Source organism: Aotus nancymaae, unplaced genomic scaffold (assembly GCF_030222135.1).
Source record: "Aotus nancymaae isolate 86718 unplaced genomic scaffold, 86718_ANA_hifiasm-v0.15.2.pri h1tg000036l, whole genome shotgun sequence".
Lineage (NCBI taxonomy): Eukaryota > Metazoa > Chordata > Mammalia > Primates > Aotidae > Aotus > Aotus nancymaae.
In genome coordinates, this window is record NW_026988450.1 from 92,113,127 (window position 1) to 92,127,469 (window position 14,343).

The 14,343-nt window shown below is 55.7% G+C and overlaps 1 protein-coding gene across 1 annotated transcript in view; it reads right to left on the reverse strand.

The window, feature by feature from the left end:
* The window catches only part of LOC135278069 (uncharacterized), a 186,324-nt gene that overhangs the window by 152,050 nt on the left and 19,931 nt on the right, over positions 1-14,343 (reverse strand). The window contains exons 7-9 of the mRNA XM_064384684.1: positions 8,929-9,086; positions 6,883-7,033; positions 519-676 (exon numbers count right to left, since the gene is read on the reverse strand). The gene's annotated coding sequence lies outside the window, so the exon portion shown is untranslated. The remainder of the gene's footprint in view (positions 1-518; positions 677-6,882; positions 7,034-8,928; positions 9,087-14,343) is intronic.

Consider the following 14,343-nt stretch of genomic DNA (forward strand, 5'->3'; position numbering starts at 1 on the left):
CATGTGGGCAATGCAGCCTTGGATAGTGCCCCCAAACAGCTCCCAGACACAGGCAATGATGTCCTGGATACCACAACCCCCACCCACTGGGGGCAATCTAACACCTGATAACACCCCCAACCCATCCCTCACCGCTGGCAGTGTTGCACCCCACAGTGCCACCAACCCATCCCAGACAAGGGCATTGCAGCACCTGATAGCTCCTCCAATTCACCCCCTACCTAGGGCAGTACATCCCTGGACAGTGCCCACAAGATACCCCATTGCTGCTGACAGTACCGCTTGGGACAGGCCCCATCCCAGCCCCCAGCAATGGGCAGCACATCCCAGGAAAGGGCCCCCAACCCTCTCCCCTATGCGGGCAGTGGCGCCTCAAATAACCCCCCAACCAGCCCCCGCAACACCAGCAGTGACACCCTGGATAGTGCCCACCGCCCATGGCAGGGCACCCGCAAGCCGTCCCCCATGCCTCAGGCTGTGCGGGCCAGGATGGCGAACCTATCCCACCATCTTTTTACCTTTCCAGCTGTACTGTAGTCTCCGTCACCGCCACTGACTGCAACAGCGAGGCGAGGGGATACTGCACACTCCAGGCTCCAGCCTCCAGCATGGACAGCTACTCCTCCTTCAACTCTAAGCCAGCTCGGAGCAGATAGGCCCACGAACTCAGAAGAATCTGAAACGGTGAGACCAACGTGTACACACACACACAGAAAAACACTACAAAGTAGCAGAAAAATCCAATCTAGAACCTGACCAGACAATTCTGCAGACATAAAATCGAAAAACAGATAAGAGATTACGTCCTCAAAATGAGGTATTCATTAGGAAAATGCAATCTGCCAGGCAAGGTAGCTCACGCCTGTAATCCCAGCACTTTGGGAGGTCTAGTTGGGTGGATTATCTGAGGTCAGGAGTTTGAAACCAGCCTGACCAATATGGTGAAACCCCATCTCTACTAAAAATACAAGTATTAGCCAGGCGTCATCGTGGTGGGTGTCTGTAGTCCCAGCTACTCAGGAGGCTGAGACAGAACTGCCTGAACCCAGGAGGTGAAGCTTTCAGTGAGCTGAGATTGCGGCACTGCACTCCAGCCTGGGTGACAGAGCCAGACTCAGTCTCTTAAAAAAAAAAAAAAGAGGAGGAATGCAGGTGTGGTTTTAGAAAAAGGGAACTCATACACTGTAGGTAGAAATGAAAATTAGGATACTCCAGCTCAGAGGGCCGTGGGGCTCGGAGGGACCCAGGTCCCAGACTTCACCATGGCTCAGGGCCTGTGCACTCCTGGACGCTGGATGCAGGTCAGACATGGACACAGCCTTCCCGGCAGGGCTGTGGACGCCGTCACAGCCAGCACCCTACAACCGCCCCCACACGGACGACCGGGGCCCAAATGCCCACAAAGAAGTCAGGACTGGAAAGCACGGAGCTGCGGAGGAGGAGCAGGGAGGTCTGGGGGATTCCCGGTGGGGTACAAGTCCCCACCACTTACCTCAGAGATACGCGTAGTCCTCCACCATCACGTGGAAGCCACCACGGCTTCTCCAAAGAAACTCGCTCTGACCGCACCGCTGCCTCTACTGACTACTTCTGGCCGGGCCGGGCCGACGCCTCCACTGACTCCCTCCGGCTGGGCCAGGCCGGACCGCCGCCTCCGGTGACTCCTTTTGGCCGGGCCGGGCCGGACCACCGCCTCCGGTGACTCCTTCCGGCCGGTCCGGACCGCCGCCTCCGTTGACTCCTTCCCGCCGGGCCGGGCTGGACCGCCGCCTCTGCTGACTCCCGCCGGCTGGGCTGGACCGCCGACTCCATTGACTCCTTCCGGCCGGGCCGGGCCACCGCCTCTGGCGACTCCTTGCGGCCGGGCCGGGCCGGGCCGGGCCGCCGCCTCCGGTGACTCCTTCCGGCCTGGCCGGACTGCTGCCTCCGGTGACTCCTTCCGGCCTGGCCGGACTGCCGCCTCCGGTGACTCCTTCCGGCCTGGCCGGACTGCCGCCTCCGCTGACTACTTCCGTTCGGGCCGGACCGCCACCTCCGGTGACTCCTTCCTGCCGGGGTGGGCCGCCGCCTCCGCTTACTCCCTCCAGCCGGGCCGTGCCGCCGCCTCCGCTGACTCCCTCCGGCTGGGTCGGGCCGTCGTCTCCGCTGACTACTTCCGGCCGGGCTGGGCCGCTGCCTCCGCTGACTCCCTCCGGCCTGGAGGGCTCTGGGGTCTCCCCCAAGCTCCCTATTCTCTAGCTGCAAAAACTGAGGCCCAGAAAGGGCAGGAGCACGGAGAGCTGGCAGAGCCAGGGCCAGGCTTTGTAGATCCCTAGGGCCATGCAGAGGGGACAGGGAGGCCACCGAGGGAGTGGCAGCTGGGAGCCCCGGGCACCCCCAGGGACCCCCCTGAGCTCCACACGGCAATTCCCAGCAGATGGGCCTCTGGGCAGCCGGCCAGAGGGAAACAAAGCCCGGGAGGAAGGGCCTCCGAGGCTGACCCAGGACCGAGAGATTAAAGGAGATGTTTGCCTTGGCAGGGGCCCCAGGTCCAGGTGAGCCAGAGAGGAGGGGGCCAGCGTTCCAGGCACCAGCAGAAGATGCCAGAGTGGGGGTGCCAGGAGGAAGAGGCACCCTCTCAGGGGGCAGAATGGGTGAGCAGGTACAGTGTACCTATGAGGTCTGTTCTCGCCGAGGATAAAACCAAGAGACTGAGGCCAGCACGAAAATAATCCAATGCAAGGGAATTTTTTCAGGCTCCCGGGTGAAGTTCTCCGGTCCGACAGGTGGGGCCGGAGAAGTCGCGTGGACTCCTCTCAGGCACGGGGTTTTATAGGGAGTGGAGGCGTTTGATTGGCTGTGCCCAAGGTGAGTGAGACAAAATGGTGGGGAGTGGGGCCCGGATGAAACAAAATGGAGGGGAGTGGGACCTGGATGGAGAGGAGTGGGGCCCAGATAGGACAAAATAGTAGGCAGGGAGTGGGGCCTGGATGGGACAAAATGGTATCAGGTAGGTCCTGATGGGGCTTTTTTCCCGGGCTCCCGAGGGGGTGGGGGGGAGGAGGAGGCGTGTCCGAGCTCCCGGCAAGGGAAGGAGGCGTGCCCGAACTCCCGGCGAGGGGAGGGGGCGTGTCCGAACTCCCGGCGAGGGGAGGGGGCGTGTCCGATATGCCCAGAAGAAATAAACACAGAATCACAGAAACAGTCTGCGGCCTGTGATTTTCTCCAAAGGTGATTTTGAGAGCTTCAATATTTAAAAAGAAAAAGTGTGGAAGTGTGATGCCTCCGGCTTTGTTCTTTTTGCTTAGGATTGCCTTGGCTGTGCAGGGTCTTTTGTGACTCCACATGAAGTTTAAAGTGGTTTTTTCCAGTTCTGTGAAGAAGGTCATTGGTAGCTTGATGGGGACAGCACTGAATCTATAGATGACTTTGGCAAGTATGGCCATTTTCACAATATTGATTCTTGCTAACCATGAGCATGGACTGTTTCTCCATCTGTTTGTGTCCTCTCTTATTTCGTTGGGCAGTGGTTTGTAGTTCTCCTTGAAGAGGTCCTTTACATCCTTTGTTAGTTGTATTCCTAGGTATTTTATTCTCTTTGTAGCAATTGTGAATGGGAGTTCGCTCTTGATTTGGCTCTCTGTTTGTCTGTTATTGGTATATAGGAATGTTTGTGATCTTTGCACATTGATTTTGTATCCTGAGACTTTGCTGAAGTTGCTTATCAGTTTCAGGAGATTTTGGGCTGAGACGATGAGGTCTTCTAGATATACAATCATGTCGTCTGCAAAGAGAGACAGTTTGACTTCCTCCTTTCCTAATCGAATACCCTTTATTTCTTTTTCTTGCCTGATTGCTCTGGCTGGAACTTCCAACACTATGTTGAATAGGAGTGGTGAGAGAGGGCATCCTTGTCTAGTGCCTGATTTCAAAGGGAATTCTTCCAGCTTTTGCCCATTCAGTATGATATTGGCAGTAGGTTTGTCATATAGAGCTTTTATCATTGTATGATACGTTCCATCAATACCTAGTTTATTGAGAGTTTTTAGCATGAAGGCTTGTTGAATTTTATCAAAAGCCTTCTCTGCATCTATTGAGATAATCATGTGGTTTTTGTCTTTGGTTCCGTTTATGTGATGGATTACATTTATGGATTTGTGTATGCTGAACCAGCCTTGCATCCCTGGGATGAAGCCTACTTGGTCACGATGGATAAGCTTCTTGATGTGCTGTTGCAATCTGTTTGCCAGTATTTTATGGAAGATTTGTGTGTCGACGTTCATCATGGATATTGGCCTCAAGTTTTCTTTTTTCGTTGCGCCTCCGCCTGGTTTCGGTATCAGGATGATGCTGGTCTCGTGAAATGAGTTAGGGAGGAGTCCCTCCTTTTGTATCGTTTGATACAGTTTCAGAAGGAATGGAACCAGCTCCTCTTTGTACGTCTAGTAGAATTCGGCTGTGAACCCACCTGGACTTGGACTTTTTTTAGTTAGTAGGCTATTGATTGCTGCCTCTACTTCAGCCCTTGTTATTGGTCTAGTCAGGGTTTCAGCTTCCTCCTGGTTTAGTTTCGGTAGAGTACAAGTGTCTAGGAATTTATCCATTTCTTCCATCAAAACAGCATGGTACTGGTACCAAAACAGAGACGTAGACCAATGGAACAGAACAGAGACCCCAGAAGAAACACCACACGTCTACAACCATCTGATCTTAGACAAACCCAGCAAAAACAAGCAATGGGGAAAGGACTCCATGTTTAATAAATGGTGTTGGGAAACCGGGCTAGCAACGTGCAGAAAGCAGAAACTGGACCCCTACCTGTCACCTTACACTAAAATTAACTCCAGATGGATCAAAGATTTAAACATAAAACCTAACACCATAAAAACACTCGAAGAAAACGTAGGCAAAACCATCCAGGACATAGGCATAGGCAAGGACTTCATGACTAAAACACCAAAAGCAATGGCAGTAAGAGCCAGGATAGACAATTGGGATCTAAAGAGAAATTCCATTTGACCCAGCAATCCCACTGTTGGGGATACACCCAAAGAACTATAAATCATTCTACTATAAAGACACATGCACACGTATGTTCGTTGCAGCCCTGTGTATAACAGCAAAGACCTGGAACCAACCCAAATGCCCATCAATGATAGACTGGACAAAGAAAATGTGGTACATATATACACCATGGAACACTACACAGCCATAAAAGACGACGAGTTCGTGTCCTTTGTAGGGACTTGGATGAATCCGGAAACCATCATTCTCAGCAAACTGACCCAAGAACAGAAAGCCAAGCACCGTACGTTCTCACTCATAGGTGCGTGTTGAACGACGAGAACATGTGGACTCAGGGAGAGGAGCATCACACACAGGGGACAGTTGGGGGGGGCAGGGGAGAGACATGCCAGATATAGTACGCACCTAAAGTAAAATAAATAAATCGAAATACAACAACAACACTGGCTCAGATTTGTTATGACACACTATGCTGGCCAAACAGAGCACATCGGGGTGCTGTATTTGGTGCAAGGGATGCTGCTTGGCAACCTCTGATCGAAGTACAGCTCAGTCATATCTTGAGCGCCGATGGCGACGGGGAGCTCACCACCTCTCTGTGGTGCCTCCTGCCTCAGATCCAAGTGGGTGCTGATGGCACAGCGTCTCCAAGTGGCTTCCTAGCCCTTGGGACTGCAGACTTCTAGGGCCCTGGCAACGCTTTCTCAGTAAAGAAGCCAAGCTGGCAAAACACATCCCCTTCAAAGCCAACATAATGCCCCTGCCTGCCCACGGCGCTCTCTGCTGGTGCACTAGGCGACCTTCAGGCTATCTGGGACCAGCTCTGACAGCCTCCGCTCTGGGATCAGCTGCCGCGGCAGCCTACACATGCCATGGGGCAGCAGCGGTGGCATCCCTGGACGCTGGCCCCAGCAGCATGGAACCCAGGAACAGATGCTGCCACAGTCAGCCCGCAGATGCAGGAGGGCAGGAGGCGCTCAGTCACAGCTCTGTGTCTGCACGGTGCCCAGCGCCTGCAAACCTGTGCTCTGGGCCAGGCCCAAGGAAAAGGGGACCCTAGGGTGGGACGGCGGTACGCTCCACGACCCTCAACGCCCTCGGGGAGCAGCCCTGCCAGAATCTGCCAGGGGCTCAGCTACAGCTCCCACCTGGAAATGGTGCAAGTCACTATCAGTGGCAACCCCTGGCCCTGTCCTCCCCCACCAGCAGCAGGAAACCCGGGACCGGATGTCACCACGGCGCCTAATTTAGGTTGTCGGCGGCACAGCTGCAAGGTGATGGAAACCGGTGCTCAGCCTCATCGTGGGTGCTGCAGTGGGCCCAGAGCCCGCGACCCCACACTCTGGGCTTGGGCCAAGGAGGCACGGGTCATAGGGTAGGGGGAGGTGCCTTGGGCGACCCCCAGGCTGTCCGAGACCAGCCCTGCAGTCTCCCGTGCATTCTGCTGCACCTGCCACTTAGAGATGGCATTCAGCAGCGTGGTGGCAACCCAGGATCCTGCCCGCCTCCAGCAGCAACGCGGACCCAAGGGCCAGACCCTGCTGCGGTGCCTAAATCAGGCCTCGAAGCAGGAGGAGGACTGGAACTGGCATCCAGCCCCATCTCAGTGGCCGTAGGGTACCCAGCACCTGTGACCAGCACCCTGAACCAGGGTCAAAAAGGAAAAGGAGGAGGGCGGGAACAGGCACTGCCACCCTCTGCCACGGGCTCAACCGTAGCTGCCACCTGCACACGACGCGGCAGAAGCGGCGGCGGCCCCGGCTCTGCCTGCAGTAACCAGCAGGGGGAGACCCAGGGACTGAGGCCGCCTCAGAGGCTGCCACCTGGCCCCCTCTGCACCCCTGTCCCTGCCCTGGTGGCAGCCAGCCACGCTCCTACCTCTCCGGCGCTCTGCAGTCTCCGTCGCTGCCACCCACCGCAGCGAGGCGAGCCGTGGTGCCACAGGCTCCAGGCTCCAGCCTCCAGCATGCAGCAGATGGCTCTGCCTTCTCCTGGCATGGAGCAGCTGGGCGGGCAAAGCCGGAAAAGCCTAGAACGGGACACAGAGAGTGGTAGTGTTAGACCCCCACCTTGTCCTGCTGGCCACTGGGTGGCACGGGCCAGTTTCAGTGAAGGCACTCACACCCACCCTCCACAGTCCACAGCATCTCCTTCTGGCCCAAACTGGCTAGGGAGTGGAGACTGGAGACACGACGGGGCCTGGGCTTCCTGCTCCACAGGAACCACTGGGACCACCCAGGCTGTGCTCGGGAAGCAGGAGCAGCAGAAACTCAGACCCAGCCAGCCCTCCCCACCAATGTGCTGGTTCCCACTCCTGAGACCTCCACCCGCGGGGCCCTGTCACCCCGTGGTGTCTGCTGCTGCATGCCTGGGCATCCCTGGCAGGCTCTGCAGCACCGAATGTGAGGGCTCAGGCCTGGGAACCGTGATGGGTCTGGGTGCCCTGCTGTGATCAGAATTTTCACAGAAACATGTGCCCGCCACGCAGGAGGAGATGGTCCTTTAGAGTTTAGAGTCCGGGGGAGAGCAGGACCACTCCTCTCTCAGAGACCACCGCTGTCACTGAAACCTCCATCGCCTGCCACCGGTAGGGCAGCTTCCGACAGAGCCCCTGATCCGCTGCCACCGGCAGTGTAGCCCCAGGATAGTGTCAAAACCCCATCCCCCACCACCAGCAGTGTAGCACACGATGGCAGCCCCTAGCCTGCCCCTGCCTTAGACCCTGCAGCACTCGATGGCACCCGCAAACCAACCCCCTGCCATGGGCAGCACAGCCCAGGATAGCGCCCCAACAGGCTCCCTGGGGTGGGCAGTGTAGCCACAGATAGGGTCCCCAAGCAGACCCCCACCGCAGGCAGTGATGCCCCCATATGGCACCCAAACCACCCCCCACTGTGGGCACTGCAACCCTGAATAGTGGCTGCCCTAACTCACTCCCCGTCGGGAACAGCGCGGCCCTGGATAGAGCCCCCAACCAACCCCCTGCCTTGGGCAGTGCAGCCACAGAGAGCACTCCAAGCTCCCTCTCCACCTTGGGAAGTACCACCATGGACAGCTCAGGTAGCCCGACAGTGCACCCAACCTGCCCCCGTCACAACCCACGCAGCCTGAAATAGCACACTCACCCACTCTTTGCCAGGCAGTGCAGATCCCTGGGAGCACCTGACCCACCTGCCGCCTCTCCACCACTCAGGCTGTGTATCCAGCCCCCACAGTTCCCCCACCAACCCTCTGCCCACCTCCACAGGCAGTCCAACCCTGTGTAGCTCTCCCAACAAGCCCCCCAACCTCTGTCTCAGTGTAGTCCCCATGGCGCCTTTAACACCACCCCTCCACCCCACCAGAACCCTAACCCATCCTCCACCGCCAGCACTGCAGCCCCAGATAGTGCCCCCAACCTGCTCCCCATGTGGGCAATGCAGCCTTGGATAGTGCCCCCAAACAGCTCCCAGACACAGGCAATGATGTCCTGGATACCACAACCCCCACCCACTGGGGGCAATCTAACACCTGATAACACCCCCAACCCATCCCTCACCGCTGGCAGTGTTGCACCCCACAGTGCCACCAACCCATCCCAGACAAGGGCATTGCAGCACCTGATAGCTCCTCCAATTCACCCCCTACCTAGGGCAGTACATCCCTGGACAGTGCCCACAAGATACCCCATTGCTGCTGACAGTACCGCTTGGGACAGGCCCCATCCCAGCCCCCAGCAATGGGCAGCACATCCCAGGAAAGGGCCCCCAACCCTCTCCCCTATGCGGGCAGTGGCGCCTCAAATAACCCCCCAACCAGCCCCCGCAACACCAGCAGTGACACCCTGGATAGTGCCCACCGCCCATGGCAGGGCACCCGCAAGCCGTCCCCCATGCCTCAGGCTGTGCGGGCCAGGATGGCGAACCTATCCCACCATCTTTTTACCTTTCCAGCTGTACTGTAGTCTCCGTCACCGCCACTGACTGCAACAGCGAGGCGAGGGGATACTGCACACTCCAGGCTCCAGCCTCCAGCATGGACAGCTACTCCTCCTTCAACTCTAAGCCAGCTCGGAGCAGATAGGCCCACGAACTCAGAAGAATCTGAAACGGTGAGACCAACGTGTACACACACACACAGAAAAACACTACAAAGTAGCAGAAAAATCCAATCTAGAACCTGACCAGACAATTCTGCAGACATAAAATCGAAAAACAGATAAGAGATTACGTCCTCAAAATGAGGTATTCATTAGGAAAATGCAATCTGCCAGGCAAGGTAGCTCACGCCTGTAATCCCAGCACTTTGGGAGGTCTAGTTGGGTGGATTATCTGAGGTCAGGAGTTTGAAACCAGCCTGACCAATATGGTGAAACCCCATCTCTACTAAAAATACAAGTATTAGCCAGGCGTCATCGTGGTGGGTGTCTGTAGTCCCAGCTACTCAGGAGGCTGAGACAGAACTGCCTGAACCCAGGAGGTGAAGCTTTCAGTGAGCTGAGATTGCGGCACTGCACTCCAGCCTGGGTGACAGAGCCAGACTCAGTCTCTTAAAAAAAAAAAAAAGAGGAGGAATGCAGGTGTGGTTTTAGAAAAAGGGAACTCATACACTGTAGGTAGAAATGAAAATTAGGATACTCCAGCTCAGAGGGCCGTGGGGCTCGGAGGGACCCAGGTCCCAGACTTCACCATGGCTCAGGGCCTGTGCACTCCTGGACGCTGGATGCAGGTCAGACATGGACACAGCCTTCCCGGCAGGGCTGTGGACGCCGTCACAGCCAGCACCCTACAACCGCCCCCACACGGACGACCGGGGCCCAAATGCCCACAAAGAAGTCAGGACTGGAAAGCACGGAGCTGCGGAGGAGGAGCAGGGAGGTCTGGGGGATTCCCGGTGGGGTACAAGTCCCCACCACTTACCTCAGAGATACGCGTAGTCCTCCACCATCACGTGGAAGCCACCACGGCTTCTCCAAAGAAACTCGCTCTGACCGCACCGCTGCCTCTACTGACTACTTCTGGCCGGGCCGGGCCGACGCCTCCACTGACTCCCTCCGGCTGGGCCAGGCCGGACCGCCGCCTCCGGTGACTCCTTTTGGCCGGGCCGGGCCGGACCACCGCCTCCGGTGACTCCTTCCGGCCGGTCCGGACCGCCGCCTCCGTTGACTCCTTCCCGCCGGGCCGGGCTGGACCGCCGCCTCTGCTGACTCCCGCCGGCTGGGCTGGACCGCCGACTCCATTGACTCCTTCCGGCCGGGCCGGGCCACCGCCTCTGGCGACTCCTTGCGGCCGGGCCGGGCCGGGCCGGGCCGCCGCCTCCGGTGACTCCTTCCGGCCTGGCCGGACTGCTGCCTCCGGTGACTCCTTCCGGCCTGGCCGGACTGCCGCCTCCGGTGACTCCTTCCGGCCTGGCCGGACTGCCGCCTCCGCTGACTACTTCCGTTCGGGCCGGACCGCCACCTCCGGTGACTCCTTCCTGCCGGGGTGGGCCGCCGCCTCCGCTTACTCCCTCCAGCCGGGCCGTGCCGCCGCCTCCGCTGACTCCCTCCGGCTGGGTCGGGCCGTCGTCTCCGCTGACTACTTCCGGCCGGGCTGGGCCGCTGCCTCCGCTGACTCCCTCCGGCCTGGAGGGCTCTGGGGTCTCCCCCAAGCTCCCTATTCTCTAGCTGCAAAAACTGAGGCCCAGAAAGGGCAGGAGCACGGAGAGCTGGCAGAGCCAGGGCCAGGCTTTGTAGATCCCTAGGGCCATGCAGAGGGGACAGGGAGGCCACCGAGGGAGTGGCAGCTGGGAGCCCCGGGCACCCCCAGGGACCCCCCTGAGCTCCACACGGCAATTCCCAGCAGATGGGCCTCTGGGCAGCCGGCCAGAGGGAAACAAAGCCCGGGAGGAAGGGCCTCCGAGGCTGACCCAGGACCGAGAGATTAAAGGAGATGTTTGCCTTGGCAGGGGCCCCAGGTCCAGGTGAGCCAGAGAGGAGGGGGCCAGCGTTCCAGGCACCAGCAGAAGATGCCAGAGTGGGGGTGCCAGGAGGAAGAGGCACCCTCTCAGGGGGCAGAATGGGTGAGCAGGTACAGTGTACCTATGAGGTCTGTTCTCGCCGAGGATAAAACCAAGAGACTGAGGCCAGCACGAAAATAATCCAATGCAAGGGAATTTTTTCAGGCTCCCGGGTGAAGTTCTCCGGTCCGACAGGTGGGGCCGGAGAAGTCGCGTGGACTCCTCTCAGGCACGGGGTTTTATAGGGAGTGGAGGCGTTTGATTGGCTGTGCCCAAGGTGAGTGAGACAAAATGGTGGGGAGTGGGGCCCGGATGAAACAAAATGGAGGGGAGTGGGACCTGGATGGAGAGGAGTGGGGCCCAGATAGGACAAAATAGTAGGCAGGGAGTGGGGCCTGGATGGGACAAAATGGTATCAGGTAGGTCCTGATGGGGTTTTTTTCCCGGGCTCCCGAGGGGGTGGGGGGGAGGAGGAGGCGTGTCCGAGCTCCCGGCAAGGGAAGGAGACGTGCCCGAAATCCCGGCGAGGGGAGGGGGCGTGTCCGATATGCCCAGAAGAAATAAACACAGAATCACAGAAACAGTCTGCGGCCTGTGATTTTCTCCAAAGGTGATTTTGAGAGCTTCAATATTTAAAAAGAAAAAGTGTGGAAGTGTGATGCCTCCGGCTTTGTTCTTTTTGCTTAGGATTGCCTTGGCTGTGCAGGGTCTTTTGTGACTCCACATGAAGTTTAAAGTGGTTTTTTCCAGTTCTGTGAAGAAGGTCATTGGTAGCTTGATGGGGACAGCACTGAATCTATAGATGACTTTGGCAAGTATGGCCATTTTCACAATATTGATTCTTGCTAACCATGAGCATGGACTGTTTCTCCATCTGTTTGTGTCCTCTCTTATTTCGTTGGGCAGTGGTTTGTAGTTCTCCTTGAAGAGGTCCTTTACATCCTTTGTTAGTTGTATTCCTAGGTATTTTATTCTCTTTGTAGCAATTGTGAATGGGAGTTCGCTCTTGATTTGGCTCTCTGTTTGTCTGTTATTGGTATATAGGAATGTTTGTGATCTTTGCACATTGATTTTGTATCCTGAGACTTTGCTGAAGTTGCTTATCAGTTTCAGGAGATTTTGGGCTGAGACGATGAGGTCTTCTAGATATACAATCATGTCGTCTGCAAAGAGAGACAGTTTGACTTCCTCCTTTCCTAATCGAATACTCTTTATTTCTTTTTCTTGCCTGATTGCTCTGGCTGGAACTTCCAACACTATGTTGAATAGGAGTGGTGAGAGAGGGCATCCTTGTCTAGTGCCTGATTTCAAAGGGAATTCTTCCAGCTTTTGCCCATTCAGTATGATATTGGCAGTAGGTTTGTCATATAGAGCTTTTATCATTGTATGATACGTTCCATCAATACCTAGTTTATTGAGAGTTTTTAGCATGAAGCCTTGTTGAATTTTATCAAAAGCCTTCTCTGCATCTATTGAGATAATCATGTGGTTTTTGTCTTTGGTTCCGTTTATGTGATGGATTACATTTATGGATTTGTGTATGCTGAACCAGCCTTGCATCCCTGGGATGAAGCCTACTTGGTCACGATGGATAAGCTTCTTGATGTGCTGTTGCAATCTGTTTGCCAGTATTTTATGGAAGATTTGTGTGTCGACGTTCATCATGGATATTGGCCTCAAGTTTTCTTTTTTCGTTGCGCCTCCGCCTGGTTTCGGTATCAGGATGATGCTGGTCTCGTGAAATGAGTTAGGGAGGAGTCCCTCCTTTTGTATCGTTTGATACAGTTTCAGAAGGAATGGAACCAGCTCCTCTTTGTACGTCTAGTAGAATTCGGCTGTGAACCCACCTGGACTTGGACTTTTTTTAGTTAGTAGGCTATTGATTGCTGCCTCTACTTCAGCCCTTGTTATTGGTCTAGTCAGGGTTTCAGCTTCCTCCTGGTTTAGTTTCGGTAGAGTACAAGTGTCTAGGAATTTATCCATTTCTTCCATCAAAACAGCATGGTACTGGTACCAAAACAGAGACGTAGACCAATGGAACAGAACAGAGACCCCAGAAGAAACACCACACGTCTACAACCATCTGATCTTAGACAAACCCAGCAAAAACAAGCAATGGGGAAAGGACTCCATGTTTAATAAATGGTGTTGGGAAACCGGGCTAGCAACGTGCAGAAAGCAGAAACTGGACCCCTACCTGTCACCTTACACTAAAATTAACTCCAGATGGATCAAAGATTTAAACATAAAACCTAACACCATAAAAACACTCGAAGAAAACGTAGGCAAAACCATCCAGGACATAGGCATAGGCAAGGACTTCATGACTAAAACACCAAAAGCAATGGCAGTAAGAGCCAGGATAGACAATTGGGATCTAAAGAGAAATTCCATTTGACCCAGCAATCCCACTGTTGGGGATACACCCAAAGAACTATAAATCATTCTACTATAAAGACACATGCACACGTATGTTCGTTGCAGCCCTGTGTATAACAGCAAAGACCTGGAACCAACCCAAATGCCCATCAATGATAGACTGGACAAAGAAAATGTGGTACATATATACACCATGGAACACTACACAGCCATAAAAGACGACGAGTTCGTGTCCTTTGTAGGGACTTGGATGAATCCGGAAACCATCATTCTCAGCAAACTGACCCAAGAACAGAAAGCCAAGCACCGTACGTTCTCACTCATAGGTGCGTGTTGAACGACGAGAACATGTGGACTCAGGGAGAGGAGCATCACACACAGGGGACAGTTGGGGGGGGCAGGGGAGAGACATGCCAGATATAGTACGCACCTAAAGTAAAATAAATAAATCGAAATACAACAACAACACTGGCTCAGATTTGTTATGACACACTATGCTGGCCAAACAGAGCACATCGGGGTGCTGTATTTGGTGCAAGGGATGCTGCTTGGCAACCTCTGATCGAAGTACAGCTCAGTCATATCTTGAGCGCCGATGGCGACGGGGAGCTCACCACCTCTCTGTGGTGCCTCCTGCCTCAGATCCAAGTGGGTGCTGATGGCACAGCGTCTCCAAGTGGCTTCCTAGCCCTTGGGACTGCAGACTTCTAGGGCCCTGGCAACGCTTTCTCAGTAAAGAAGCCAAGCTGGCAAAACACATCCCCTTCAAAGCCAACATAATGCCCCTGCCTGCCCACGGCGCTCTCTGCTGGTGCACTAGGCGACCTTCAGGCTATCTGGGACCAGCTCTGACAGCCTCCGCTCTGGGATCAGCTGCCGCGGCAGCCTACACATGCCATGGGGCAGCAGCGGTGGCATCCCTGGACGCTGGCCCCAGCAGCATGGAACCCAGGAACAGATGCTGCCACAGTCAGCCCGCAGATG